Raw genomic sequence first — 26,223 nt, 5'->3', positions numbered from 1 at the left:
CCACATGTGTTATCTATAAAGCAAGCCCTTGGATACATTCAAATTGTCAAAAAATAAGCTTTTATTTAAGACAGCATTAAAAGCCAATGATCCCTCCTGAACCCTCAGCTTCTGTTAAGGGTATAAAACCAGCCAGGTACCTTTAAGTGGCCTGACAGACACAGCTGCTCGGTACAAATGTGCTTAACTTAATTCCATGTGCAGCCTTCCCGAAGATTAGGCTAATCATTCAAATTACCCTCATGGATGTTTCCCTTATTGAAAGAGAAATGGTATTATGTTCAAATTCCCAAAGGAGGAAAATAGGAGGCATAACTGCCAACATGGACTGGCTTTAATGAGATATGAGAAGGAGGCTGGAAGGATTCTGGCTTCACAGATCAACATAATCTAATGGAATAATAGCACCAATGGCATTCAGTTCTCATCTTCATTAGTTCCCAGGACTGTGCCTTAAAGTTAGGAGTCATGTTTGTTTGGGGTTTTTTTTCCATCTTTTGGTTTTGCTTGTTTCCATTCTGTGTACCTGGCAATACATCCTGCTCAGTATGTCCTGAATAATGTGTGTGTATGGAGCAGGGTATACAAATTCAATCAGTAATGTGCAGCTCACCAATCCCAGAGCTTCCTCTAAGCAGTAGCTGCCAGTGAAGAGCCCAGCTAAGCAGTCCTGCTGTTCTCAGGTCTGGGTCTCAGGCTTCCCACACAGAGAGCAGGGGCTCCTGCTCAGAGACCATCCTCCTATGTGTTCAGATGACATGAATCTCAAGACAGCTTGTGCAAGGGCCTCTGCTCTATACCAAATGAGGAGGACACCTGAAGTGGAGAAGAAGAACCCAGAAGCCAACAGCCAATAGTCTCTGTTCTCTCCTTGGTTCAGTCACTTTAATGGAATGGTTCTTGGCAAAAAGCCCAAAGATGCTGGCAGAGGAATCAGACACCTCCTAAAACTGGCCGACCCAAGCTGAGGATATACCTAAGAACACAAATCACTCCCCAGCAAGTCAAGAAAGAAAGAGAGTCATCTCAATGTCAGAACACTGTGAGGAGGAAAGACAGGAGGCCACAAGTGGGCAGGATGAGATAAAGGCAGAATCACCCTTCATAGTGGAAGACAAAGCCCCCAAGAAGGCCAAGGGGTATCAGGCACAGAATATGGGCATGGCTGTGCTCAGTTCCATTATGGTCAGAATGTTCTCCTGATTGGAACTCACAAAGGCCTTGAGCCAAGAGTACAAATAGGGTTGCTTCTCTATCCACCTAACAATCATCTGTGCCTCCCCCATAGGCAAGAAAGACTCAAGCTGGACAAGCATCTACACAAAGTGGAAGAAAGGTGAAATGTAAGCTAGGTTTAGGAAATCTCCCAACATGCACCTGAGAAGTTGTGCTGCCAAGGGCAACTACTAATGACAATCAAGGAGTAGCTAATAATGCACAACAGGGCCTTTGTGGGGCCTTTTCAAAGGAGGACCCATTTAACCTGGAGCAGGGCCTGCTAGCTTATGACCAGAAAGTAACTTTATTTCATTGCTGAATGACACACAGGACACCCCACCACAACACAAACCTGAGAAGCCATGTGGGCCCTGTGAAGCTGATATAAGGAGGCCTGTCCCCTTGATGGAAGAATTAGGTGGTGAGTACTGGTCTGGAGTTCATACTGGGTTGTAGGCCAGGGAACACAGCTAGATATACTAAGAGTCCCAGTTACTGGAATCTGAAAAGGAATTCACAATGGGCTTGAATGGCTCATTCCTGAGAGAGAAATCTTTTGGGAAAGGCGTAGGGGGACACTGGGTATTTGGCTTTTTCAGCATCTGCTCCCCAGTCTTTGCAACAGCAGCTCAAGTTTGCTTTGGAAAAACTCCCCCTTTATACCTGCCTTGCATAAGGTCCTGGTTGTAGGCCAATCAGCCCCTTCCCCAGCCTCTTGCCCTCACCCCAACCTCACCTGGCTCCTGGGTTCAAATTTCAGCTCCACTGTTTACTAAAGGTGTAACTAACCCTAGCTTAGGCCTAACTTCTTAAGTCGCCTCCCCTGACCTAAGTTGTCAGCCTCAGCTTATCCATCAGATTGTCAAGAGACGGAGGGAGACAGACTGCCCCAGCACTTAGTATACTGTAAGCTTTGGTATTCTAGGCAAGGCTGGTCTATTCTTTCCTAACGTGTGAATCTTGCAATGACAGAACCCAGGGAAGGTAATAAGCAGGACTACCTGTGTTGAGAACTCAGCTAAGTTACGGGAGGGACATAAGAGCACACAGCTCAAAGGTGGGGATCTGGGGCTCTATCAGCTCCTGGGAGCAGAGATCCTTGTAGCATATGTGGATATACCATGATGCCTCACCCCAGCTGAGATAAACCCCTCTCTGTTACATGGAACAATGGAGAAGACGCCCAAAAAGAACACCTAAAACACACTGATTCTTTTTTTTTTTTTAATTTTTATTTATTTATAATAGTCACAGAGAGAGAGAGAGGCAGAGACACAGGCAGAGGGAGAAGCAGGCTCCATGCACCGGGAGCCTGACGTGGGATTCAATCCCGGGTCTCCAGGATCGCGCCCTGGGCCAAAGGCAGCCGCTAAACCGCTGTGCCACCCAGGGATCCCCACACTGATTCTTATATATTTCAACCCTGAATAACTGGTGGCATCTTATGTAGATGATCAACTCTCCAAATAGTTGCAGGGAGATTTCTTTCTGGAGTCTTCACTCTGACACAAAGGGAATCTAACACGCACATGCCAGTAAGAGGAGTGGAGAAGGAAGAGAGGCTGGTACTGGTGCTGAGTGGATGCCAAACGTCATGACACCCTGCTCATATAAACCCACTGTTTCATGTCCAGTGCAAGATAGAAGAAGGTGCCAGAAGTCAGTGATATTTACTTTGCAGAAACATCTGTTGCTAGAAAGGCAGAACGCTGGCCAGAGCAGAGAGAAGTCATAACTGGTAGCTTCTGGGGAGGACAAGTATTTGCCTTACAGAATTAAATCACCTCCACCTCTGAGTGAGGAGACCAAGGCAGCTAAGGGACACAGAAACAGCTAGAAGTCTGGGCTTTGGGGGACTGCTCTCAAAGGTGTCTGTTGACTAGGGGAACAAAGGGGAAGTGTCCTTCTCTTCCTGGGGATGCCATGCTCTGCCTCCCCAGATACTCTTCTGCACAAAGTGTTAAGAGAATTTAACCTAAGTACCAATTCTTTTTTCAGTAAAAGAAGGTTCATGCTTTTTCTTAAAGTTAGGATCTACCTTAATTTACACAAGTTTTACCTCAGTACCACAAGTCAAGCCATTCCCACTTTCTCCTTGGGGAAAGTTAAACACCTATGTGCACATACAAACACACCATGTGCACACATAATGAAGCACTCAAGGTAACCTTATCATCACAGTTATTTCAGCACATCTATTTCCTTTCTCTGACCTCCAAAGTTATCAGAACTGTATATAACTCTCCATAAAAATTTTTATTCCTTGGTTACATCTCCCTGGATTTAGAAACTGATTACAGTTAATGAAGTCCAAGTGCCAAGGTAAGTACTTGTAACAAGAATGGCCTCTTGGCTGCTTGAAGCACAAACACCTAAATCCCCAGGCCTCGCTAATCTCTCCCTTGTCTGAAAGTCAATTACACTTACTCTCTGTGCCTGATCACCTTGTATCTGGAATAATTCCAGAACTATGCATGAGTGGTTCCCTGGCATAATGCATAGTAAGTGCCTGAGACAGGACCGGACAAGGAGGCCCTCAAAGACATGTTGTACTGAACTGACTGGGCATGGTAACAGAAGTTGGCTTACATGTAGAACATCTGAGATTGCCAAGTAAGAGGACCTGCAGTGAGGGCTAAGAGGTGGACATGAGTCCCCAAGAGTGCAGCTTTGCCCACAACTCCCATTCTCAGCTAACCTTACCACTCTCTAAGCCAAACTCTCTCTCCTATTATACCATCTTGAAAAAGGGCCAACCAAAGGCCTCTTGCTGCGTCCCCAGTTTGGCAAAAGTGCCACCATATGTCCGGCCACACAAGTCAAAGTCACACACTCATGTGTTGTCCCTAGCAGCACAGTGTCCTTCCCAAGTGTGTCTACCCATCCTCCTAAGCATCTCAGTTCTATTCACTCTTCCCATCACCATCAGCAACACCTCAATCAAATGCCACCATTTGCCTCATGTAACTGCAAATGCCTCTGCTCTGGTCCCCCACACCCACTTTTGTTCCTCTAATCAGTTCTCCCACCATTAATGTCAGCTCCAATAGTGAATCCTGCGGTGGATTCCCATAGCTCTAAAAACTAAGACCAAAGTCCCTCCCAAAGTCTGAGATGCCTTGAGGGACCTAGGCCTTCAACTCCCTTCCCGGGTTTTGCCAGTTCCTAGAATGTCCTACTTGTACCTGGAGCCCTTAACTCAAGGATTCAGTCCTCTAAAAAGCCTGTCCTGACTTCTGTAACGAGGCCAAGCCCTACTCTACCTTCACTCTGAATCCTATGCACCTCCTTTTTTTTTGTACCTCCTTCTTCATAGCAATTTTATATTGTTCGGGTGATAATTCTGTTAATACCTCCCCAACTAGTAAATCCCTTAAGGGTGAGGATTGTGTCCCTTCATGCTCACCACTATATCCTTACAACCTAGCACATCACCTGGCTGAGAGCAGGAGTCATAAAAAGAACAAAGGGGGAAGGTAAATTGGGCACTCCACTGGTTTATGTACTCATCAAAGGTGAAGTTCCTGATTATATAATTCACAGGTGAAAAAAGGCAGATTAGATATATATATATATATATATATATATATATATATATATATATATTATATCTATATATTTTCTAATATATATATTAGAAAATTCAAGCTCAGACAAGTCTGGCTGAAGCTTGTATATATAGGAAATGGTCACTGTTAACATAAAACCACCTCCCCTAATGTTGTCTGTTGAGAAAGATTACCACAGCGCTGCAGAGAGAGCCACAACAAGCACATGAAGTAAAACCTTCTCTATACTAAGAGATCAGGAGACATGGGCTATAAACATGCCTGGTGTTGGCCACAGCCATGTGTGCCCTTTCAGTCCCAGCCTGTCCCCAAACCTGGAGGTCAAACAGACAAAGGTAAATTTCCAGAGACACTTCTCTTTTTCCCCATGCCTGGGCAAGCTGAAAACCCATCCTATCAGAAACAGTGCTTGGGGAGCATTTATCCCAGTCTGCGTGTGGCATTTTAAACCTAGTGCCATTGCTTAACTGTAAGAAAAGCAAGTGATGTTCCTTTGTTAAGCACCATTCTACAGCCTTAAACCCTGCACTTCAGGACCAAAAAGAGGTAGTGTTCAAATCTTGAGTAGAACAAAATACCACCACCACCACCACCACCACCACCACCCACCCCCTGGTAGCGTTCTAGTTTCTGTAACGCAGTCTTACCTGTGGCCACTAGGTGGTGATAGACTGTGTCAGAGAAAGGGTACTAATAATCCAAGGAGAAATGACAAAGCTAGCCTCAAATGTAGTGCTGGGCACAGATCATGTCCTGCTGATGAAGACACCGAGTCGAGAAGGGAAATGTTCAGTGGGCACTCAATCAGCAGTGGAGGGAGGGGGCCTCCACGGGGGAAGAAGTGCCCTAATAAATTCAAAGGACCTGTGTTCATCTTATCCACTCAAGCCTGAGACATAGAGAAGAGCTGGAGGGATCAAGTCACTATAAGCATGTCTCTTACATTCTTTCAAATCTAGCTGGAACAGACTCAGAAAACCGCTCATGTCACCAGAGGATGATATGCCCACCAGCCATATCAACCACCATGTTACATCATGTGCATTCTGATTATACATCCATGTGCTTTTCCTGAGGCCATTTCCCTAAAACTCTATTTCCTAAATGAGGCCATAACCAACACAGACTCTGGAGAATTTGTTTTTCCTTAGCCAGAGCGCTAAGGCTAATAAAATTTTCAGAGTTGATTTTAAAAATGAAATTCAGCAGAAGGGGCTTCACCCTTTTTCCAGATGTCTAATTCTATTTACATGGAAACATCCTTTAAGAAAAATATGGGAGACCCAAACTCACCTTCATCTACATCAAAAAAGTGTAAATACATGATGTATTCATTTACGGGGTACTTACTATGTAACATGTGCCTACTAAGTACTTTAACTCATTTCATCCTCATAATCATCCTACGAGTAGGATTTATAATTCCCATTTTGCAGATGGGAAAACAGATTCAGAGATTAAACAACGTGCCATGGTCACACAGCTATAAATGGCAGTATAAGAAACCTGGACCCTCTGACTTCAAATTTCTCAACTACTCTACTCTATGGCCTAACCTACTCAAATATTTGAGACTCTTATATCTATGTACTCAAAGAAATAAAAAAAGGATACATATACATTCCATGTTCTCTAGGAGAATGTAATTTAGGAGAATCTCATCTGTGTACAGTAAGTCCCCCCTTTCCTGTGGTTTCAGTTACCTGCCATTCGCCTTACTCTAGAAGCAGATGACTCTCCTGACTTAATGTCAGAAGGTCAGTAGTAACCTAATGCTATGTCACAATGACTACATCATTTACCTCATGTCACCTCATCACGTAGACATTTTATCATCTCACATCACAAGGGTGAGTACACTAAGATATTTTGAGAGTCCACATGCACATAACTTTCATTATAGTATATTGTTTTAGCTGTTCTATTGTAATTATTGTTGTTAATATCTCACTGTGCCTAACTTATAAATTAAACTTTACCATGGGTTTGTATGTATAGTCTAAGTGCAGGAAAAAAAAAAAACACATAGTCTACAGGTTTCAGTACTATCTGCAGTTTCAGGCATCCACTGGGGATCTTGCAACATATCCTCTGTGGATGGGGGAAAGGAGAGAAGGACTACTGTATATGAACTTATAAATTAAATAGAACATAGTATTGCAATCAGATTGGGGGAGAGCTACAGAAGTGCAAGCAGGGTATTATTCCAGGTGAGGCCATTGGGAGAATCTTCCCAGAGAAAAAGAATAGGGAGTAGCATTTGAAAAGAGGCTTAAAAGTTCAGCAGATCAGTGTAATTTGGATTTATAGAAATCAGAGGAGGTACAGGGCAGAGTAAACAGGCATGGGAAGGTATTCTAGAAGTAGCAACAGGAAGCAAAGAAATGCAACAGCAGAGGACCCAAGGTGAAACAGCAGGCAGCTGGTTGATGGAAAGAATGGAAGACAAGGAAAAGGGATAAGAATCATGGAAGGACTGGAATGCTAAGGAATTCAGACTTCATCCTCAAAGAAATGGTAACCATATTTTTATAAAGAAGAAAGACAAGATCAACTTAAACATTGAATATGACTTTCACTAAGGAGCTGGCCCAGAACATTTTGGGACTTCTACTCTTACTTCCCATCCTGCTTCCCTGCCAAAGACATAGAGCCACAGTCAAGGGCCTTTCTCTCTGTGGAATGACTAGACGACAAAGAGCATCTCTCAACCTTGACACTGGGTACAAAGATCACAGGTCAGCCAGGAGATAATCAGAACACAGAGAGATTCAGAGAAACTCTGCTCCCAACTGAAAACTCCAAGTTCACATCTGGAGTATGAGGGCTCGATAGCACCCTCACCACATACATGTAATTATATACAAAGATGTATATACTAAAACAATTGATTTCCAAAGTGCCTCATTAGCTGTTCTTAAGAACATTGGAAGTTTAAGTCCTAGCACATGGTCTTCTACAAAGAAATTCCAGACTAGCTTATTGTCACATTATTAGATACTCAAAAAACATTTGCTAATCAAGAACCAGTATGTTAAATGATTAAGTCAGCATCCAACCTATACTGAAAGCTCAAGCACTAAAGAGCCTAACCCCCAATGTGCCTGGCTCAGCCCTGACACAAAGCAGAGCAAGGACACAGAGAACTGAGCTACTGGATTCACAACAATTACATTTGCATAAAGCTCCAAGACCTTCTAAGCCAGCCAGGTCAGCACAAGAAAAACTCCCTCCAGGGAAACAATGATGATTTGCTTGGTTAAAACAAAGAACCCCATTTTAAAAGAGACTGATCAAGTGAAAAGCAAAAAAGAAAGGGTATTTCCATGCAGTTAAAGGGTAAACATCACACGCGCATGCACACACACACACACACATTTAGTCAAGATCAATTCACAAGAATATGAAGTGTGTGGACTTGGCAAACATGGATTCAAACTCTGGATCTGTCAATTGCCAGCCAGCCCTATGCTTGGGCAAATGACTCAACCCTTCCAAGAGTCTCTGCTACTATGAAGGTAACAAGTACCTCACAGGGTTGGTGTGGGAATCACAAAGGAAGGAAAAACATGAGCCAAGCACAGGGTTGCCCCAAGATGCTAGTTTTTTTTTTCACTCCCACAAGCAGAGGCTTGAATGCAGGTTGGAGACGAGAGAATAAAAAAAAAAAAAAAAAAAAATCTTAATTAGCTTAAGAATTAAGGAATTTTTGTCTCATTAATTCACCAAACTTATCAAATACAGGTATCCCCTGTTTCTCTGAAGTTTGAGTTATGCCACTTCACTTTAACAAAATATCTACATTAGTGCCTATTTTCACTAGCTACAAGAAACCCAAAAAGGATTTTTCCTTTTACACGGAAAGGGAAAATAGTATTCAGTGTTTGTTTTGCAGTGAGCCGTCCACCAGAGTAGCTAGAGTGGCCATAGCTTTGAACTGCGTCTGTGAGTATCTGTGTTTTATCTCAATTTATTTGGTGCATCTGTTAGCAAGACATGTCCTAAAGTACTAGAAATGCCTGAGAGAGGTTATTCTGGGGCTCTAGGGATGCTTGAAAGTATGTAAATTAATAGTAATTGCTTCTTTGCTTTATCCCATTTTTAAAAGCTTAGGAAAGGTTTCATAGGAACACTTTACTTGTAGATAGTGGGGTAAACCTGTAAACTTCTAATGAACCAGCTACTGAAAATACAATTGAGTCCTTAAAAGTTTTCCTCAGATGCTTAGAAAACTCTAACACACTTTACAGAATTAAAATTTCTTTTTACCTCTTGCAGATGGTAGGAAAGGCGAAAAGTCTGGACGAAGTAAGTTTTTTATCCAAAGAGTAACTCAAAGTAGTGTGCATGGCTTCTCTCAAAGTTTATGAAGCTAAGTGGTACCTCTTAAATGCACTGACGCTAAGAAAAATATCACAAAATCCTTCCTTTCCGTTAAGTGGGGAAGGAAGCTAGCCCCAAGTAAAAAAGAATCAAAATGCTACCAAGACATCCAAGATAGATGGGCTTTATGGGATGCAAAGACCTGAAATGCCTAGCTTCCTGAGAAGATCTTTGCGTTTCACTCCTCAAATAGGCACACTTAAGAAAAGGGAGGGAAGTGGTTTAAGAAGAGACCACAGGAGTCAGAGCAAAAGGTCTGCAGGGAAAGCAGGTCACATGAGAACTTGAAGATCAGAGTCCAGATGGGACAGAGCTAGAACTCAGGCAGAGAATGGTAAGCTTCCTCTAGCTCAGTACCACTACACTACTATTATGCTCAACACAGAAGAGAGGAACAGTATGTGGGAGGGACAGGTGATCCTAGCTTGGGCCTCAAGATTTGGCTTTTGCTTCTACAATGTCCTACCATCTTAAAGCAGTGCTTCTCAGACTTTAACATGCACCCGAACAGTGGAGGATCTTGTTAAAATACTGATTCTAATTCAGTAGGCCTGGGAGTGTGCATTTCAAACAAGTTCCCAGGTGATACCCATGTTGCTGGTCCAGGCACCACATTCTCTGAGTCAAGGGCTAGGAATCCCAACGGAGACCCTGAGAGTCAAGATCACGTTGTTTTTCTCCTTCCAACCACAGCACCTAGAGTACACAGGACCTCAGTATATATTTGAAGAATGGATTCCTTGAAAGGACTTCAACTGTTCCACAAAGAAACAGAATGGAAGCTAGAGTAAAAATGAGTAATAGGCTGCATCCTTGCTCACCTAGGAACAACACATATGAACTTAGGGAAAGTAAATTAACACATTCGCCTTAAAGAACTTGTTTGAAAACCAGAAAGATGGCCAGTGATCTTTAAGGTCCCATCTAGCCCTAAAATTCCACCCAAAGTATTTTCTCTGTGCCTTTTACAAATTATTTTTTTAATATTTATTTATTATTTATGATAGACATAGAGAGAGAGAGAGGCAGAGACACAGGAAGAGGGAGAAACAGGCTCCATGCCAGGAGCCTGACGCGGGACTCGATCCCAGGACCCCAGGATCGCGCCCTGGGCCAAAGGCAGGCGCTAAACCACTGAGCCACCCAGGGATCCCCTATTTTAATGGTCAGGGTATATACACTGGCTATTCCTACAGCAAGGCACACCTCTGTTATTCTCAGATAGCAGTTTCCAAAAATTCAACTGAGAGAACACAGACTCTGTTAGTCTCAGCAAATAACCATAGCAACTAATACCCCCAAATAAAATGATGTCTTCACAATGATGTGCTGGCTCAATTAGATTAAGAGGGTGACGCGTACCATCTCAAAATTTATGGTTGTAAACTTGGAGCAAAAGCCAGACTTTCTTGGAAGAGGTTTTTAAGAAATAAGAAAGGGGGGGGGAGGGGGGAGTGGAGATGCCTTGCCAATAATATGAAGAAGGGACAGGGAGCCAGAAAAACAGAGATGAAAAACTGGAACAGAACAGCCCTGCCTGTCCAGATCCACACAGACCAAGGCCCAGGCATCCACATGGGAATCCAGAACTTGGTTAAACAGAGACAGCTCTGAGTGCCACCACTTCCCAGGGAGTTATCAAACAACTGCACTTTGTCCTCCTCCTGTGCTTTTCCTCATGCATATAATAAAAAGAGAGTGAATATTGCTATCTCAGAAAAGACTTGAGGGATTTACCAAAGGGACAGTGAAGCTTTTAAAGTGAAAAAGGTGATAACTGCAAAAGAATCCATCTGGGTTGATAATGGATTTCCAAGCCAAATTCACCACAGGTCATCCGGGATACAGATATTTCTGTTCTAAGGTCTGGAGATTAGAGCTGGAATTGTGAAGAGAAAACCCAACATTTGTAACATCTAGAACTCAGGCCTTTCCACACCCCCAGGTCTGCCTCTTCCATCATCTGTGCAATCACAGTCACTTTGAACACATTCAGGCAAGCAAGAGTCTCACATGAAAAGCAGGAAAAGGAAAGCCAAGGCCCATCAACTCCCTATAATCCCTGATCCTTTTCTAGCAAAGGACCAAAGAAAAAAAAGGGGGGGGGGGTGCAAAAACCCAGCCCAAATAGTCTGGGCTTAACTGGCATTCAAATGTAAACAACAATTTGTGTTAACAAGAAAGTCCCAAAGAGAAGAATTTGGAGATAATACACAAAATCAGACCCCCTTCCGGCTGCTCCCATCAATGGCTAAGATGAATGTGAGGGTAGTCAAAGCAAGACAAGGCACTGTGAGTAAAGAGAGGCCTTCACCAGCTAAGCAAGCCTAGAATAATGAGTAAGCCCTAGAATACTGAGTAAATTCAAAATCCCTCCTCAGCCATCTATAAGGTCTCTGCACTTATTTCCACCTGTATGAAATGGGCAGGGAGCTGCCTCCAGGGATTTCTGTAAAGAGATGATGCTCAGAAGTGCTTAGCACCCGGCCTGCAGCAAGCCCTCAAAAAAAAAAAAAAAAAAAAGAAAAGAAAAAAAGAAATCGATATTAATAGTATTCAGTATTACCCAAGAACATAATAACTAAAATGTCAGGGTGATGTATTTCTGTATAAAAATCAGAGGACAGCCACTTGGCCTCCTACCACCCACCTTACACCCTGCCCCCCTTGCTGACCTCTAACCATGATTATGATCTAAATGGAATCCATCTAATGCCCAGGCACAGCTCAGACACTCTTCCCCAGGAATACAGGAAGCAGGGCAGCCGCTCCTCAACAGAGTAAGTTCCATTTAAAAAGGAAAAACTGCCGATCTCCCCATGGATTAAATTAACATTTCCTAAAGGAAAAAGAAGAAAAAAAAAAAAAAAAAAAAAACATAGTATTTCTGAACAGAGCCACACCAAATAACATCCTCAGAGATTAGTTTCACTTTCTTTTATCTCCTGTTCATTATGCCATGTCCCTGAGGCACCTAGGGGAGGCCACGCTCCTGGGACCAGGCAAGGAGGTCCAGGTGGGGAAAAACTGGCCTCCACACATGTTCTCAAGAAAAGCCCAGGTCCCCTGCCATGTTGCCTCCTTACCAGCTCTGCCCCAGTCAGATAAGAAATCGTGCTTCAACTGGTTCTCACAGAACCAACCCGCACACACCACACCATCACAGGATTTGACAGGCCAGATGAATGTTTCTCCAAATACACTGAGCAACAGCTATGATAGGAGCACACCCTAGTCACCTCAATCAAAAATCTGGGGCTCGGGCCCAAGAATCTGGGCTCGCAGGCGATTCTTAGGCATGCTGAAGTTAGAGAACTACTACCGTCTAAACCCTCAGAACATCTAGTACCATGTACCAATAATGGAACCTCTCCTGATTACAAAGGTAGAGCTGCATGGAACAAACCAGAACTTCTAATTCCTGACAATAGATTTACAAATGTTCCCAAAGCAGGCTATTAATGCTTGTAGAGGAAGAAATCTAAGTGACAATAGAGGTGGGAGAAGGGAACACCGTAATTCAATTTAAAAATCACAAATTCTGAACCCTTAGCCTTTTTCCAAAAATGTCTTAATCATGTTGCTTATTCCAAAGCCCGCACAAGCACCAAGGAAGGCAGCTCTGTTCAGGGACTGATTTGTACAGACCCTGCTTATGACACTGGGAGCTGATGAATGGCCCTGGTGCTGACTGCCTAGAAACCCATCCGGAAACCATGCTTCCCAAAGAAGTGACAGCTGTCTTCAGTGCCTGAAAAGCCAAGCACTTTTGGACCGCAGGCCTGGGCTGGGGCTGCCAATACAGATCTGCCCAGTTAATCGTCTCTGACTGAGCATGCAAACAGTAAACCTGACACAGACTCAAGTGAATCCAGGACACAGGCTCACAGGCAGCTGAGAGACAGGACTCTCACTTTGTGGACATGCAACCCATGCAGTCACACAGAAACCCACACAAAGAAGGGCCACTTGGCTTAATGCTATCCTATCACCATCTTGACATTGACAAGTATATCTCTGAACTTGTGTTTTTTAAGTGAAGTCTGGTGGGAAAAGCAGAGCAGAGATCTCCAACATGGGTGACAGGTATGTCCACCAGGGCCCCATGCAGCCCCAAGTACATATGGTGTTTGCAATGCCCAACAAGCACAGAATTCTGGTGGACCCATGATGTATCAAAGTTGAGCTAGACTGAAACCAAGTACAAGGTAAGCATGTTATATCTGTAACTGAGTAAACACGAATGCTGACAGCCCTGAGAGGCCATGTTTTCCTTCAAAATCAAAACCTACCAAATGCAAAAAGAAGGCATTCTAAGAAACAGGAATGACCAAGAAACCCTGCCATAGCCTTTCTTACTCATCTTATTTCCCTGGTTAAGTCAACCACTTAATGCTGACCACAAAGACACAGCATGGGGAAAGATCAAGCCACCCACAGGCCCTTGCCCCTTTGGGTTCTTCCTTACTCATCAGTAAGACAAAGGTAAAGCATGTTGGTAAAATGTTTTAATTTGAAGACATGAAACAAAAACAGCTGAATTACGATGTTTTTCACAGAAATAAACCAAGCTTTCTTAAAATCTGTATGGAACTACAAAAGACCCCAAATAGCCAAAGTAATTTTTTTTTAAAGATTTTATTTATTTATGAGAGACACAGAGAGAGAGAGAGAGAGAGAGAGAGACAGAAACAGAGACACAGGCAGAGAGAGAAGCAGGCTCCATGCAGGGAACCCGATGTGGGACTTGATCTTGGGTCTCCAGGATCACACCCTGGGCTGAAGGCGGCGCTAAACCGCTGAGCCACCAGGGCTGCCCTAGCCAAAGTAATCTTAAGGAAGAAAAAAGCTGGCAGCATCATACTCCAATCTCAAATTATAACACAAAGTTATGGTAATGAACACTGTATGGTATTGGCATTAAAACCAATGTACAGATCAATGGAAAAGAGAGAGCCCAGAAATAGACCTACACATAATACCATCAATTTATGACAAAGGAACCAAAAACTGTATAATGGGGGGAAAACAGTCTTCAAAAATTGGTGCTGGGAAAACTGAACAGCCACATGCAAAAGAATGAAATTGAACCACGATCTCACACTGCACACAAAAATTAACTCAAAATGGATTAAACTTGAAAAGAAGATCTGAAACCATAAAACTCCTACAAAGGAATCTCCTTGACATTAGTCTTGGTGATGATTTTCTGGATTTGACATGAAAAGCAAAGATAACAAAAGTAAAAATAAACAAGAGAGACTACATCAAACTAAAGTTTCTGTACAACAAAGGAAACCATCAAGGAAATGAAAAGGCAATCCAATGAATGGGACAAAATATTTGCAAATCCTATATAAGGAGCTAATATCCAAAATATATAAAGACTCGTGTTACAGGAAGAAAAGAAATCCAAATAAAAAATAGGCCAAGGATCTGAATGGACATTTTTCCAATGACATACAGAAGGTACATGAAAAGGGGCTCAACATCACCAATCACCAGGAAAATGCAAATTAAAAAACAAGTGTTGGAAAAAAGAGAACCTCTGTGCACTGTCAGTGGGAATGTAAACAAATACAACACTATGTAAAACACTGTAGAAGTGCCTTAAAAAAGTAAAAATAGAACTACCAGAGGATCCAGCAAGTCCACTTCTGAGTGTCTATCTGTAGGGAAGAAAAAAAAAAAAAAAAAAAAAAAACCAACCTCACAAATTTGAAAAGATACATAAAGATACATATATCCCCATGTTCACTGCAGCACTGTTTACAATAGCCAAGACATGTAAACAACCTAAGTGTCTATCCACTGAATAGATGAATAAAGAAAATGTGGGGTGCATACATGTGGTGGAGTATTATTCAGCCATAAAAAGTAATGAAATCCTGCCATTTGTGACAACACAGATCAACCCTGAGGGCATTATGCTAAGTGAAATAATCAAATAGAGAAAGACAAACAACATAAGATCTCACTTAGATATGAAATCTAAAACAAAGCAAAAACAAAAATTACAATACAAGGTTGGTAGTTCTATTTTAAAATCACTTTGCCCATAGGCAAATGATAGGCAAAGAATTTGCATTTGTACATCTAGACAGCATATCTAGAATTTTAAATACATAATACAAGGCTATAGCACAGAAGAGACTGGTGATGGCCAGAGGCAGGGGTAGGAGTGGACAAAATGAGTGGGTGCTCAAAAGATACAAATTTTCCATTATAAAATAAACCACAAGATATGAAGTACAGTGTGGTAACTACATTTAATAATGTACTGCATACTTAAAAGCTGCTAACAGATCTTATAAGTTGTCATTACAAGGAAAAAATTTTATGTATGGTGACAGATGTTAACTAGACTTACTGTGGATCATTTCACAACATGTACAAATATCAGATTATTATGGTGTACACCTGAAACCAATGTTGTATGTCAATTATACCTCAAAAAAAAAAAAAAGATCTGCAAACACACACACAGAGTTGAGTTAGCTTGTGTGGTGTTTCCAACATTCTAGTAAGAACAGAACTAATATGCATCTGAGCTATATAATATGAATTGTGTAATTTCAGTAATTCCACATGCAAGTCAGTTGATTTTCTATTTACATTTAAAATTGGCACTGCACCATGAAGACAAACAGCAAAATTCATACCAATAGTGTAAATCTTTATTTTTAATTTATTTTTATTTTTAAGCAATCTCTATACCCAACATAGGGCTCAAACTCACAACCCTGAGATCAAGAGTTACACGCTCTTGATCAAAGTCAGCCAGGCACCACCCCCTCTTTTTTTTTTTTAATAGCAACTAAAAACACCTAAGTCAACAGAGAGACCACGAAGGAAATGGTTTATATTGTAATACCCTTATAATAGTTCATGTTTGTGCTTTATGAATAAGGGCCCATAAGCATAAGTAGCTAGTCCTGAGCACAGAAACACCTAGGATTTCTCTTCTACCTCCATTAACTTTCCCATTTCCTCCGATTGTTACCTTAAGAAACACCTCCACTCAGGCTGCATCACTAAGCCCAGCACCACTTCTGGTCTGGACTCCTAAGAGTGGCCTCCCCACTTCCTCCTGGATCCCCTCCAGACCGCTGTCACTCAGCTGCCCGGGATAGCCTTTCCAAAAAAGCAGATGTGGTCTTGTCACTGCCTCTCCCACACCCTCCCCAGTTGTAACTCTTCCTTTTCATTTCAAAGTCTGCCCAAGGCCTACAAAATGTGTCTCACACGCACACCCTGCTGGCCTCCCCTGCCTTCAGTGCTCCAGCCCCATGTGCCCACTCAGATCCTCTAACGCACAGGGACCAGGCTAGCCCCAAAGCCTGGCATAATGTGTTCCCTCTGCTCAGGAAGGAGTCCTGTACCCAGCAACTCTCATCAGAGATTAGAGCACTCCCCCAAACTTCTCCACCCTTCAGATTCCACTTTAAGGGTCATTTCCTCTGGGAAGTGGCCTTCTCTCATCCTCCACCCACTCCCAATGGTAAACTATCACAGCTCCCTAGAATTTCCCTTCCGATCCCTTTACACAATATCTAATTTCCTTTAATTCTGGTAACCGTTTAATGTGTACTACCTAATGAGATTATAAACATAAGGCAGGCAGGACACCAATGCCTGTTTTGTTCAGAAAAGGGGCTGTCATCACGGTTTTGGCATGTAGTATACCCCAAATCAATAAATGAACACAAATAGGCAGGTGATTCTTTTTAAGAATTCAGTCAGGAGAGTGACTAACCCTTCAATCCCCTTTATACTCAAAGAGAAAGCTGAGTCACAGAAATGAATACTAAACAGCCATCCCCTTATTTACTCCATTACAGACACAAAATGAAACAACCAGAACCACATCTCCTAGGCATGGCCTTGAAGGCACAAAACACACATTCCCCACTGTCTTCCTCATCCAACAGTATGTCTATGTTCTCAAAGTACTGCTAGTTCTATTTTTTTTTTAATTTTTTTTTTAATTTTTATTTATTTATGATAGTCACACACAGAGAGAGAGAGAGGCAGAGACACAGGCAGAGGGAGAAGCAGGCTCCATGCACCGGGAGCCCGACGTGGGATTCGATCTCGGGTCTCCAGGATCACGCCCTGGGCCAAAGGCAGGCGCTAAACCGCTGCGCCACCCAGGGATCCCCTGCTAGTTCTATTTTAAAATCACTTTGCCCATAGGCAAATGATAGGCAAAGAATTTGCATTTGTACATCTAGACAGCATATCTAGAATATTAAATACATAATCTGATGACAAACTGTGCCAATTAGCATAACGTACATGCAGAAGACATCCTTTCTAATATACCAGGTATCACTAGAGGGCAAACACACATATACACACAGACACAAAAACTCCTATATTTTGGAGGAAATGTTTCTCAAGTTGCCTTCTGAAGTTCACCTGAATCACATCACTCCAGACTTATCTAGGTCAGAAATTCTGGGAATCAAATGTGGAAATTAGGTTTGGAAATCAAACCTGGAAATCACAGCAAGTATAAAAACCACTGTTATAGGGAGACAGTGTTGAGCAATTTGTTTAAGTACAGGGGAACAGAAGTGACTGACACTGAACCTGAGAAAGCAGACAAACAAGAAAGCAAAGGAAAACGAGGTCCTGTGGACCCAGAAAGTCCCTGGCAATGTGCCTGCAAGAAAACGGCAGGAAACTGTTCTCAGAGAAGAGAAGGACCATGGAAAAACCCGAGACCATTGTTGGCTCAGGTCAGTCATTATTCTGGACATTTTACTCTGATGGCCACTTCCTCCTCTCTCAAGGTGCTTGAGGGACACTCAGGAAGAAACCCTGACATCTGTCCCCTGGCTGCAGGAAGGACAGGGTGGACACGACCAAGAACGGCATAAGTAGGGCCACCTCCTGCAGTCTCACAGCTCTGTCTAAGCACGGAAAGGAAGAATCCTGGGAGCCCTTGCCAGACTCAGGAATTCTAGCTCCTGCTGGCCAGCCCTTGCCACAACCAAGTCTGCTGCCTACTGCCAACCCAGAAGCCTCAAGGAATGAGAAAAGCCTCCCGGCACTGTTTAGTAACTTCAGCACCTCCTACTGTAGTGGGCCAAATAATGTCCCCCAAATTCTTGTCTTCATGTAACCTAAGAATGTGAGCTTATTTGAAAATAGGATCTTTACAGATGTAATTACTTAAGATATGGTCATATTGGATTAAAATGGGGCCTAAATCCAATGACTGGTGTCCTTCTACAAGGAAGAGGAAGAGAAGACACAGACACACAGGAAAGGAGGAGGCAGAGACTCAAGGGATGTAGCTACAAGCCAAGGAAAACCAAGGACTGCCAGGAGCCACCAAAGCTAGGAAGACATCAAGAAAGTTCCTTCCCTACCACATGCAGAGCCATTGTTTTAAGTCACCGAGTTTGTGGTAATTTGTTATAGCAGCTACAGGAAACATCTCTTAGGAAGCCAGAATCTTTATGTCACACTATTACCAAAACCTAAGGGATTGTGCAACCACACAAAAAGGAATACTTGCCGTTCAAATACTGGAGATGGCCTGGTCCTAGCCTCTGTGAGAGCTGCTCTCCACCCTCAGGCCAAGCCAGCTTCTTTCCCAGATCAGTGCCCTCAGAGAGTACAACCCTGCCGGCACCTAGCTCCCTCCAGTGAACCCTTCCCAGCACAGTTTCCCACACACTTTCCACACTGCTACCCTCAGTGCACCCCAGGCTGGCGCCCACCATGTGCTGACACACCTGGATCTCTCCCTCGAAGCACTTTCCACGTGTGCTCAGTGTGGGCAGAGACCAGGTCAGTCCTGTACTCTAATGGAGCCCAATGACCACCACAGCTCAGTACGAGAAGCTGAAATAATGCCACTGAGCGCACTAGTGTACAGCTAACGGCATTCACAGACATCCCTCATTCTTCCTCACTTGAGCCAGATAGTGTTAGAAACTGACTTCTGTGTGACTTCCCACAGCTGTGATTATACTCACGTTGAAGTATGTCCCACACTATACAGATAACTCATCTGTTTTGTTATTCATGGGGAAAAAATAGGTACCGACTGTCTATATGCCTGATATACTTGTCACTAGAGACAAAGGTAAGCAAAAATCAGATGAAGCCTGTGTCTTCACAGCATTACAAATGATGGTGAGGGGGTTTGAGTCATTAATAATAACCTCACATCAAAGCTGAAAAACAATAGAACAATCTTGTTCTAGAGCAGTGGCTGCCACGTAACAGGCAATCAATAATGCTGAGTGGCTGGAGAATGAATAGCTTGAAGATGGGTGGATGGGTGGGTGGATGGATGGATGGAAGAGAGGGTAGATAGGCAGCTAGGAAGGCAAGGTGTGTGGTATATAGCAATCTGTCAATAACAGTATAGGTGGATACACGGATGGATGACTGAACAGAAATATGTATGGATACAGTACTTGGTATATAAAAGGTAGTTGAGAGTTATGGAAAGATGGAAGGTGGATGAACACCTAGGGAGCAAAGCCCTTGGGATAAGGCATGCACAAAATAAAACTTAAAAGCACAAAAACTTCCACAGCCCTTTCAAGTGGTACCTCTGGAAAAACCACATTTCATCATCGACTAACCAGCTTCCAGCTAGCATCTGAAAGAAACAGGAACTGTAAATGAATCTTGCATCCACCTCTCCTATAAACATTTAGGAGAAAATCAGCCCACTAACACAAACATGTGCTCTCTTATTTCTCACCTTCCCCTTACTTTCTGTAGTGGGGATTTTAAAAGCCTGTTTTGCTTGTTCTTCTCTACCATGTAGAGTATTTACTGCTCTAAAATGTTGACTCTTGCCAAATGCACACCAAACACCACTACCTGGTTGTGTCATTTTTAATTATTATTTTTGTACTTCTTCTTTTAGAGCCAAGAGAGAGTTTTCTCTGAGGTAATCAGAGCTGACTCTGAGAATTTCATTGTCATTTATGACGCAGGGGGGAGGTGAAGGAGGGAAGAGGCCGGGAGGGTGGGTTATACCACAAGCTGAAGAGAGACAAAAAAGATATCCAGGGGCCCTTGTAACGCATACAGTTAAAGCGTCCTTCTATGGCAGTCTATAGTATCAGAACAGTCTACAGTAAAAAGCAAACGAACAGAGCTCCGACATAAATGTTTAACTTTGCACAGAACTGACAGAAAATTTCCCCATGTACCTCAGTCTTGGGTCTGGCTTGTGTCATGGTGGATTCCCTGTATTTCCAGGGTTTCCTTAAATGTCACACAGTAAGGAAGTAATTCAGACCCCAAGAGGCCTTTCTTCTCTTTGATCTCCTCTGATGAAGGTAAGAACAGCTCTGAGTCTCTGGGAACTCAGTCCCCTGTGTTCCCAAATCAGGCTCAACAGCACCATGCATCTATTCTGGCAGTGGGGTGAATCAATGCACCTCTCTACCTCTCTACGGAGGGCCTCCTATGTGGCAGGGACTATGGGAGGCAATGAGAATACAACACTGAACTAAACTGACATAGTTCTGGCTCCCTAACAGGCAACCTGCGACACTCAAAGATACGCATACACTATAATCATCTAAAATTCCATGGTAAGAACATAAAAATGCACATGATGGCTAGAAAGTAATGCTGTGACAAGGAGGAAAGCAGACCATCACCAATGCCACACCAGCCACAGTCCTCATGAAGCACCCAGCCACATGCCAGGCCATAGCGTGAAGTGTCTTATCAGCTACAGTAAAAGAAAACACATAAGCATTAAGAAGTCCCTTAATGCTGTGGAGATGGCTTCAGAGGTGTATACAGATGTCAGAATTTATCAAGTTGTACAATTTAATACATGTGGTTTTGTATGCTAATTAAGCAGTTATAAAAGAAAGGATTTCCCCCAAATTTGCTACCTACTCTCATGATCTCCAAGATGGTGGAGGATCCTGTGGCTAACAAACTAACAAAAGTGGCCTAGCTATACAACCCAATGTGCCACTGAACCATATTGCTGTGCTTGATCTGCTCATAGCTCCACTCACCCATCCCAAATGGATTTATTAAACACATACTATGGGCCAATAACTATCCACTTGAGTTCTCCATTATATTACAAACAAAACATGCATAACCCAGTTCTCCTGGAACTTATAGCTTCCTACAAATGCACACCGAAGTAGAAAAGATAGGTGTTGTTTACAGACTGAGAATGACTGGCAACACTACCCCAACAGGGAGTTAAGGCTAAGTCTGAAGGATTTTCAACATCATGATAAACAACAATTTATTGAAAGCTCACTATCTGCCCAGCCCTTAAGTGCTTTAAAGATATCATTTCATTCTCCCAAAATCCCTTTGACGTAGGTACTATTGTTTAAATCCCTTTTACAAATGGGAGAATTGTCAGTAAGTGATGGAACCAAGCTATAAACCCAAGAACCTGACTCTAGACTCCGACAATTTTAAACTCTAAGCTACACTACCATAAGGATAATTTGCCCATTAATTGCCACAGGCGGCTACTTTATAGTCAGAATGATTCTTCCAGTCTAAACTCTGCTGAGCAGGTTCCCTGACCTTCCCCATCAGTACTTTTATAGTCTCTGGAGCTTGACCAAGGCATGTTTGAGAAGTGATAGAGGTCAAAGGTTTCAGAGCACCAAGCCTCTGCAAAAGGGAGACTTACTCTGACATCTCTCTGTGGGAAGGGAAGGGCTCAGTTTTATGAAACTTCAGTGAGATGAGGAAAGACAACAGTTTGATTCCATGCCTGCAAGCAGAGTGTACCCAGGGCTTCTGGCTGGTAAACTTCTCTGTTCTGCTGGTCTTTTTTTAAAAAAAAAAAAAAAAAAAAAGATTTTATTTATTTATTCATGAGAGACACAGAGACAGAGGCGGAGACAGAGGCAGAGACAGAGGCAAAGGGAGAAGCAGGGTCCCTGCAAGGAACCCAACATGGGACTCAATCCCGGACCCCAGGTTCACGCCCTGAGCCAAAGGCAGGTGTTCAACCACTGAGCCACCCAGGTATCCCTCTGTTGGTCTTTTAAGACACAGGTAAGGGAAGCCCGGGTGGCTCAGCGGTTTAGTGCAGCCTTCAGCCCAGGGCCTGATCCTAGGGACCCTGGATCGAGTCCACATCGGGCTTCCTGCATGGAGCCTGCTTCTCCCTCTGCCTGTGTCTCTACCTTTCTCTCTCTATCTCTCTCTCTTTCTTTCATGAATAAATAAATAAAATCTTAAAAAAAAAAAAAAGACACAGGTAAGACACACACACTTCCAGGGCAAGATCATTACTGTGATGATGACAGAGTCCAGGGAACAGAGCCATGCTGTGAATTAAAGAACCTTTGTACCATCCCCCATCTGGGACACTCAACCAGATCATGTAAAAAATCAATCCAACTGCTGGCAGTTGACAGGCAACAAGGAGCCAAAATGCATCACCATTCAAGAATGCATTTGAGAAGTGAGGAAAAATCCCTGTGGTTCCAAGGCATAGGCATATTTAATAATAGCACAACCCCCATCATTATTATTATCTTGAGGAAAATAAAATCTATCTGCTCTAAGACAGTCTCTATAAAGAAAGCCAACTCTGAATTCATGAGATACAAGGATGGTTTTAAGAATCAAGATCTTACCCATTGGTTTTGTTTCCCAAGAAAGCCTTTCACTTTGGCCGGCAGACACATTTGTGAAGAGGAGTCTGACAGTGCCACTGCAGAGGGCTGGTCCCACACCCCAGGGGACGGGTTCCCCTCGACAACCCCCTAACACCTGTGAACATCTCACAACTCCTCAAAGGCCAATAATTCCCACCTGAGAACTGCCTCTTGCAAACTACCTCTACCTACTCAGAGCTCCTACCTGGTCAACCATCCCCTAGTGCTTCACCCTACCACTTACCTCACACAAAAAGCCCTTTGCTCATCACCATTTCTCTGCACAGCATTACCTGCTTCTTGAGAGAAAACAAATAGAACCCTCTTAGCACTTTTTATTTTCCTATCAAGCTCTGGAAAGAGGACAACCAGCAAAACCAAACTACTGCTTGAGTACATTTTAGCTTCTATCTTTCTGGCCAAAGTGAACTATCTTTCCAAGGCTGAGGAGAGGGTATGCGCCTATGTACAACAAACCCTAGAAATATATAGACCCAATGAACAATCCGCCATGACTCAGGCAAATCTCCTCCCCTCTCTGGACCTCAGTCTGATGAAGAACAGGAGAGGGACTAGGGCTGCCTCAGAGAAGTCTACATGGTGGAGGCAGAGGCCAAGACTAGAGAGACCAGTAACACAGAGAGATCATTTGGTCTGGGAAGGGATTCTCAGAAGAAACAAAGGAAGCCTGGAGAATATCTAGTCAATGAAGGCAAAAAAGGAGTTGCAAGAAAGGAGAGGAATGCTAACAACAACCTGGTTTAATTAACTAGATTGTTCCGGGGCCTATGAGACACTAGGTTCAAGAGAGAACTAACGGCAAGAGCCACATTTCTGGGCTTTCGGAGGTAAAGCAATGAAGACAGTAAATACAGAATATTCTTTTAAGCAATCTAGCTATGAAAGAGGCAGCAGCACAGGATGGCACATCAGTGGGAAAAATACAAAGGGAAGTTTTGTTGAGATTGCCTCTCCCCACCTCCTTGTTTTAAAGATAATAAAGACTTCAGCATGTTTGCAAACAAAGAGGAAAATATACCACTGACAGAGTAGTCTAATGATGATGCCCTGTCGGGGGCCATGGGGCACTAAATTAGAGGCAGGAGGGCTGCAGCTAAGAGGACAGGCATTAAGAGAGCCACTGGGTTAGGCTTGGGGAGGAGGGGGACTGCTCGTTCTACTGAGAAACTGTGTTGGGGACAGTTCCTCTTTCCCTCCACCCATCTAGCACAAGGTATTAACAAAACCACAGGGTGGGGAATATTTGACCACAGACATACACTTACCCAAGCACCCTTCATCTTTGTGGAAGACCGGCCAATACACATGTGAGTGCTTTGGGAGGGGAGGGACTGAAGGTGTGGCTGCTGCTGCTTGATCTGTTCTAAAGTCCTGTGGGTTTGGGTTACTGTTTTTGGCTATTTATGTTATTTGGGTTTTTTTGGGGGGGAAGGGGGTTTGGTTTTTTTTTTTTTTTTTTTTTTTGGTATGTGAACTTGTCTCACCCGAGGGTGAGAAATACTAGAGAGAGGACAAAGATTTTCATCATGAAAATCTACTTTAATTGCCTTCGTTAACGGTGAAAATTACCCTGTCTTCTCAATGGTTTCAATCTATCAAAACTTTTTTTCCCAAAACTATAGACTTTCACTCCCATCCTTTTGCCCCCTTTTAAGCTGCTGTTTGTGGCTTAGAAAAGATGGTAACAATCCCCCCTTTTTTTTTTTAAATCAGGCTGGAGCTTGGGATGGAATTGTCATAGATTTGATGAACAGCACAGCAGAGAGTCAGTCAAGGAACAATTGAATCACTACCACCATTTTCAAAAGAATTTAGGGCAGAGATAACTAGTGGCTCCCGGGATCTTTAACACTCATCCTGTGACAGCCACTACATAGTAAAGACTAGAAACCTAACAGGAGGCAAGGACAGACTCCTGTGAAACAGAAGCCTACTGATTAATTCCTACAAGCCATGCATAGACTACAGTGAGGGAGCAGGTTCCTCTTCTAAAGAGCTTCCAACCTTGCTCTAGAAAAACCCAATGCGAGAAAACCAGAGAAAGAATCTTATGTGCTCAGATGTTCAAAACTAAAGTAATTCTGTGCCCAAAAGAATTCATTATAGCCAGGCTTCTTTCAACCATGGCGCTCACCTTGGCAGCATCCACACAAGAGAGATTTGCACACACTTTTCTCTAACAATACATCAGGTGAGAAGTATTTGTCGTTTATTGATGAGCCAAGGCCACAGAACCACCTAGAATGAGAACGTGATCACAGACAATATAGAAAAATAGGAAAAGAGTAAAGAGCGGAAACACAATTGGGAAAACCCCAAAGCCACTCATGACATTTACTTCCAACAAGCTTTTACTTTGTTCAAGATTCTATGGTCTCAAAAGGGAGAAAAATGGCCACAGAGTCCTATAATGTGTTACCAAGAGAATGCTGACCAACAGCTCGGGGAGTAGCTGATTCACAGAACAGGTAAAACCAAAACTAGTGTCTTACAGTTGAAGTAAGATGACTGAGATGGTCAATGTTTTACTGGCAGAAATAAACAATCCTAGGTCTCACTGATAGCAGAAATCCCTTCTCCACTTGAAGTTCAAAATTCCTCTCTGCCAAGTAGCCCCCCTTCACTGGTTAAAAAGCTTTCCTACCTCCAGACACTGCCATTCAATTGGAATGAACAACTTTGCATGGAGCCTCTCCCAGGCACAGGCCCTACCATAGGTTAGAACAAACCCAGCCCCGGCCCCACCCTTGAGGGGCTTACACAGCCCTGCTTCTTTTGTTGTGAATCAGAGGGTTCCTGTGCTGTTCCCTCCACCAACAATATTCAGCTTCCCCATCTCCACCGGTCCCAAGGGGCCAAAACTTTCAAATACCATCTCCTTCATGAAGTTCTCCTCAATCTCATGCCAGCCTGCCTGCCCTCCACCCACATAAAAGCAGGTGCAACTTTCCTCCCTTTGACCTCTTCATGACACTCTATGCCATTTAATGTCAGTTAAAATGTTACTGTCCTTTGCTGAAATCACTTGTGACTTGAGCAAAGACAGCCTCCCCAAGGCTGGGTTTCATTACCTTTAAAACAAGAAGAGAAGAAAAATAGCCACCTTTTACTGAGGTCTTACTATCCACCAGAGGAATGCTTATGAACACTATTCTCATTTGTTTCTCAAAATCCTATGAGGTAAGTAGGCACTGTGAATTCCATTTCACACATGAGAAAAACAAAAGGTCAGAGAGGCTGAATAATTTACCCCAGGTCCACAGACAGCAGACATAAAGGCAGAGATTCTTGCTGCCGGATGTTCTACATCCAGGCTGTCTCTCAATCACTATTCCCTACTGCCCTGCTTTCTTGTTTCCTACCTACCTCACAGAGTTGCTCTGAGATAATGG

General features: G+C 43.1%; 1 protein-coding gene across 18 annotated transcripts in view; it reads right to left on the bottom strand.

Annotated features, from left to right (window-relative positions):
* ARHGAP26 (Rho GTPase activating protein 26) overlaps positions 1-26,223 on the bottom strand; it is a 419,433-nt gene that overhangs the window by 319,356 nt on the left and 73,854 nt on the right. The window contains exons 1-2 of one of the 18 annotated variants that reach the window (XM_077897680.1): positions 6,491-6,551; positions 1,571-1,720 (exon numbers count right to left, since the gene is read on the bottom strand). The exons of 15 other annotated variants lie outside the window; for them this stretch is intronic. The gene's annotated coding sequence lies outside the window, so the exon portion shown is untranslated. Of the gene's footprint in view, positions 1-613; positions 752-1,570; positions 1,721-6,490; positions 6,552-26,223 lie in introns of those variants that run through there. 2 more of the 18 variants (XM_077897681.1, XM_077897682.1) reach the window with 2 other exon arrangements.

This window comes from Canis aureus, chromosome 5, assembly GCF_053574225.1.
Source record: "Canis aureus isolate CA01 chromosome 5, VMU_Caureus_v.1.0, whole genome shotgun sequence".
Lineage (NCBI taxonomy): Eukaryota > Metazoa > Chordata > Mammalia > Carnivora > Canidae > Canis > Canis aureus.
The sequence above is the reverse complement of the archived record's forward strand: the minus strand, read 5'-3'. Positions and strand labels throughout refer to the sequence as shown.